Source organism: Neodiprion lecontei, chromosome 2 (genome assembly GCF_021901455.1).
Source record: "Neodiprion lecontei isolate iyNeoLeco1 chromosome 2, iyNeoLeco1.1, whole genome shotgun sequence".
Classification (NCBI taxonomy): Eukaryota; Metazoa; Arthropoda; class Insecta; order Hymenoptera; family Diprionidae; genus Neodiprion; species Neodiprion lecontei.
The window spans coordinates 25,876,076-25,882,075 of NC_060261.1; the positions used below are offsets into that span (position 1 = coordinate 25,876,076).

Below are 6,000 nucleotides of genomic sequence, written 5' to 3' on the forward strand. Positions count from 1 at the left end.
AATTTTGGCACAACCTTCTGATTTTCTGCACAGAGAACTGTTTTGACAGCATGTAAACCATATAACCAGGTCTGGTAGCAGTCAAATCGTCTTAAAAAAGTTACTCAATTGTAACTCATCGCAATTAATTATTGCACAGTAATTAAACGATAGATGCTATCACACTGTTATTCATCTTATCTGAAATACCTCTACTTTCAATTATATCACTGTATACGGGTTTTCCTTGTTTTTTATGTCTTTTTCCATATTACAAAAATGTATCACTGTACACGATATTTAGTAAATAAATTACAAGTGAACAATGACTTTGACTTATGAACTTATTGTCCCTTTAGGCAAAACATTTCGATACAGAAGCAATGAACAATTTGATGACAGTTGATTTTCTGAAATCAAACTAAGGCTGATTTTTTTGCTGAAAATAATATAATACTTGACAAACTAAATCTTGTCTAGTAGGTATCGCGTAGAAAAAAAATGGTGCAACCAAATTGCAAGGTCCATTTATGTATTTGATAAAATGACTAAATGAGTATCTTACAGATTTTCCATCTATTTATTTCACAGCGAGATAATATTTGGGTTTATATTTTGCAAACTTTTGAATTATTCGTTCATGTGATAATATCGGTTCTAGCTGACCAGAGCGCACTTGGCAACATCAGAATGATCATACCACAAAAAATTTTAAATTGAATTCATACTTTATGAAAAAATGGATGGATTCTCGTCAATATGCTTAAATCGGTGACGTGTCATGTAACTATTTATTCTTGCAATAATGTTGCTATCTTCAACCTCAGTAAATAACGATACTTCCTAATTGTGCATTAATACACTAATGTTACCGTGTTTTGATTTAATGAATTTCAACCTGATGATCAGTCTTATTTGTACCCAATTGTAACAGGACTACAAACCTGGTATAATATAAACACTTTCCGCAATATTGGACTATGCCCTTAACAGACACTGTATATGTATAGAATGCGCTATTTGTATAGTAACAATTACCAAAACTGTGAGGAGAATTAGAAGTGCGATTTTGTATGATCTATTCAGACAGAGTAAAAAGTTTCACAAAATAAATCCAAACATATGCATATTGTGAAAACCTAACTCCTTCAAAGTTGTTCCAACATTGAAACATAGCAAATTATTTCCTAAATTTTTGTTACGATAATATTACTAACCTCAACTTGCAGCAAAGGCATGGTTCCCAAGATATTTCAAATCAAATTCCAAATATAATAATAATTAAGTGAGAGGGAAAATAAATTTTACTTGGATAGCAGATACAAAATCGCATGGTTCCAAGTTTTGAAATTTTTTCATAAAGCCATACTTTGTCGATTTCTCTCTGGGGGACGATTAGTTATTTTTGTGATAAGAGCTAGAAAAAAATTTTTTTTTACAGCCTATTGACTGATGACATAACGTAACAGAAAAGCAATGATTGTAAGAAAGAGAACGAAGAAAGACACACCTGATTATGGGACTCAATTCTCGTGCCTTCCTATAACATATACAATGAAAATCTCCACATATAGTGTATTCCCGCGTAGCTTCAGCTGAACTAATCGAAAGTTATAACGAGGACAATGAAATATTCTATCTCTTGGAGGAACAAAACACAATAGAGGAAAGCACCACACTTCAGAGATTGAGTGCTAATACTAGTAGTGTATCGACAATTGAAGCTATTATTTATACTATACAAGTTTTACAAATATAATGATAAGCATTATCTGGCTGGCTGTTCGCACTTCGTGTAAACGACATAGAATGACAGTTATCTACAAGCCATCAAGTACATGGTTCATAGAGTTCACAGTTGGCATGCGAGGCATGCTTGTATCGTTCGCAAGGGTCGTATGTCCGCTGTTTCAGAAGGCATTGAAAAATTTTGCAAGGAGTACACTGGATACTATGATTGATTTCTAATTTTCATTCTGTAAGGTTGAATTTCGAGGTGTTAATGTATTTGTAGCGAAGCTATTAGGAATAAAGAATCGATACTTCATAAGTGTAAATTATTCCAATTTACAACAGAAGCTCCTATGATGTAAATATTAAACGTGGATAATTGTGATTTCTTGTTCATCTTACATCACATTGAAGATATGAATTTCAACCTTATGCAAAATTATAAAATATATTGCTCACAAAAATCACTGTATATCTCTCAGGTATATCTGAAAAAACACGTGATTTCAAAGCTAAACAACTTTGCAACAAACAGTAAAATTTTGATAAAAAGGATTTTCAAGATGGCAGTATCACCTTCAAGATGCATTTTGCTGAATTGATTTGTATTATTTAAAACCCCTTCTATGGTAACTTGTGCGTTAGTTAGGTTTAAAAATTTTTGTCAAAACTTTAATAAGTTGTTGACACACATTTTTTTGGCAAAGTTACATAACTTTAAAATTACATACTTTTTTAAATAAAAGAGGATAAGTCTTCGATTTTTGCAACTGTGTATCAGCACAACGTTTAACACGCAAGCGATACATAAAAACGATGATATTTAGTATCGCGGAATAACAACCAGTTCAGCAAAAGGATTGCTGATAAGATTGAACATGAAAAAAAAGCGATAACGGTAATACATTTCAAAGTCGAATTTCAAAGATTCAACCATGTTTCTTCTTACAATAAATTTCAACACGCATTGTATAAGTAATGTAAACAATTTTTGTAACCTAACTTTGATTCCAAAGTTTTGTTCTAAATACAAAAAAAAAGGTAGTGTACAGACAGCCAAGAATGGCTGCGCAGTCGGTAGTCGTAAACGGCAGCATGGTTGGCAGCTCAGAAATTTGTCTTCTTTTAATTAAAGTACTTTCTGTTATATATCATCCGTAAGTGAGCAGATGGTGCTGCAGCCAAGGTATTAGCCCAGTGAACTGGCGAAAATTCGAGACTTGAGATGGTCAAACTTATTTTTATTATTTTTTTTATTTCATGGAGCAAGTTCCGCATTCCTCAAACTCTCGTTACAGATTTAATAAATTATCGTGCTTTATCGCTAATACGCACGAGGTAACAACTATGCTATTGGTTTGCAGCTGCCAACTGCACTGCCGTTTACAGCTATCAGATATGCAGTCGTCGACGGCTGCATGACCAGAGCCAGAAAAAAATTGAAATACAGGATAACATAAATCTCTAAAATGCTAAATGACAACAATTTTGCTACCTACTGATGAAGTTTTTTTCTTATCTAAAATACTATAGAATGAAAAAAACAACGCATTCGAATTAAACATAGAATAATATATTGTATTAGAAAAATTGACTGCCATGTTAGATGCTCAGCGTAAATGCAAAATGACAAATGAACTTAACGGTAGGTATGCACTATGTGAATGGATGATAAAAATGTGACTACAAAAAAAAACATGTAAAAGATTATAAGAGCAGCTTCGTATTAGATTTCATAAAGGCCAAATTGATGCAACATATCACTAGTCTGAAATTATGTCTAACAGTAAAATCCAAGATTCTTAGATAAGAATAAGCATATGTGATAAGGCGAGAAACCCAATTGAACAAAACGATTTCAACAAACTATTAAACATTGCCATTGACAATGAAATATTCTCATTGATATGTCACTGCAGTAAATTGTTGAAGGAAATAGAAAATGAACATGGAACATGTTGGATCAACTCTGAAAGTACAACTTATCACGTGGATTAATAATTTCTAGGTATGTGGTCAATGGACAAGCTAGTGTAATGGTGAATACATCAACCACAAACATATTGTCGTTATGTAATGCACTCCTGGTTTGTTAGTTCCTGTCAATAATATGGTTTGAATAACGAATTTACAATAAGCTAAGTAGATTGACTGACGTCGATTTGATGATTCATTGGTTACATAGGGTAGTTCGGATTTCACATGATTTGTAGAAGTTGAGTTGAACGACTGTTTGACATTGGCGAAACACAGAATAGAATGGAGAAAAAAAATGTATTTAGCAAAAGAATGAGGTGGTTACCTTAACAGAAGATTGCCACCCTACGGGTTGGCTCTTGGTTGATGACGGAATGATGGAAGTTTTCGGTGACTGGTTCCCAAAAATCAGTCAGTAAGATTTGGAGGAAAACGATATTATTCCGCGTCGAGACCAGTTGTCGAGTTCACTGGCGATGGACTTTTGACCAAGTAATACGGGACAAAACATTCGTTTGCGATATGCGAAACTGCTAGGTTGCATACACTGACATAATGTGAACCTTGCAATGTTGGATATACGAGATGCGATTGAAAAAAGTGAGAAATATCACCCGAAACGCGAGCCTGCCTTCCAGCGAATCACAATTGCGAATGGCCGACTGCGGCCGACTACCTCGAAATTCTCGTATGCACGAGTAATCATGGAGCAATTGGGGATTGTGGCAAAGAATATAGAAACACCTAGAAGAACGATTCTATTGTCCTTCTTCTACTTCTCTTTCATCCGCCGTTGGGTATATAACTCTATATAGACGCTATCCTGTGTAACATCCGTAGAGTATATATATACTACGGGAGGCGGTGATTGCAGATATACCTCTATACATGTATCTATCTTTTACAATCCTCATATCTCCAGACTGTATAGTATAGCGTAAGTTGCTTATAGTGTAGCTCTTATTTCCGACTGCGCAAATGGCGTGGTAGCGTTATATAATGATTGGACATAATGGCATTAGTTAATTATGATGCTAATATAATAATATTATAGCACTCCGTAGTCCGAAGATCTTGTAACATGGTTTTAGGCAGCCCCCTGACACTCACCACTGCTCGTATGCCAAAAAATTGTACGCGTCTTGTCCCCGTTTTTTAGTTTCTCTACGTGGCGCTAGTAGTAGACTTCTGACACGCTCGCTGCCCTCGCTGACCGCGCGCAAGCTCGTCAGGTAACTACTAGCGCCACTAGTGGTTGAAATTGGCGGCAAAATCGAGGGACATTTTGCGAACCACTTTTAGCACCGTGTGTCAGGGGACTTTGGGGGGGTTTTAGGCTTTGATCAATGACTAACCAAACTCGAAGTACGAGAATCTTGTAACCAGAAGGTATTAAAACAACTGTCTAACTATTTGGAACACCCCTGGGTGAAAATAACTATGAAATTCACTAACCAGAGCCTAATGACGTTTTCGAATAAACGCTCCTCCAGGAGCGAGTTTTGTATTCGAGGGAAAACCGAGCAGGTTGAGTGTAGCGACTGCATGTCGAGTGACGGTTGAAATACTAAAACCAGGTTACGAGATCTTCACACTACAAAGAGCTATAATATTACTATACATTATTATATATCATTACCATATTAACACCATAATTAACTAACACTATTATATTCAATTATTATATAACACTCTACAATGCCATTGGCGCATTCGAAGCTGAGAGCTACACTATCAGCAACTACGCTATACCATATAGCCTGGAGAATAGAAAACTATAAGATCATAGACACATATATAACTGATATGATGTAAAGATAGATGCACTGCTGCAATAATCCATAAAACCGGTGACTGCAAAACCTTCAAAACCGTGAATATCAATTATCCAGCATGAATTATACTATCCTACGTAAAGCCGTATTGTAGACAACGCGCACAGCCATTGAAGGTAATGCACATCTTCAATGTGGAGCCATACAGAGCCTCATCTGCAGAACATATTAGGAAGTTTAACGACAAAACGATTGTAGGTAAATCAATTCGCGGGATGATCCTGTAAGGCGAAATAACCAAACAGAATTACAATTAACGTATCAATACAATAACAATCAACCCTTTTAGGTGAACAAGGCTTATACCAGTTTTGAGGTAAGAAAACATATCCCTAGCTCCTTACAGATATTGCACGACCACGACGACAAGGAATAAACTCAAAGATGTATACGTGGCAACGCTCAGTAACAGGCAACCAACAAACATAAGAGCAACGTTCCAATAATTTCCAAGCTGATCTCTATCAATATAAGAATT

At 35.4% G+C, this 6,000-nt stretch overlaps 1 protein-coding gene across 1 annotated transcript in view; it reads right to left on the reverse strand.

Annotated features, from left to right (window-relative positions):
• Positions 1 to 4,410, reverse strand: part of LOC107218915 (ornithine decarboxylase 1) — a 38,272-nt gene extending 33,862 nt beyond the window's left edge. The window contains exon 1 of the mRNA XM_015656956.2: positions 4,013 to 4,410. The gene's annotated coding sequence lies outside the window, so the exon portion shown is untranslated. The remainder of the gene's footprint in view (positions 1 to 4,012) is intronic.
• Between the last annotated feature and the right edge of the window lie 1,590 nt (positions 4,411 to 6,000).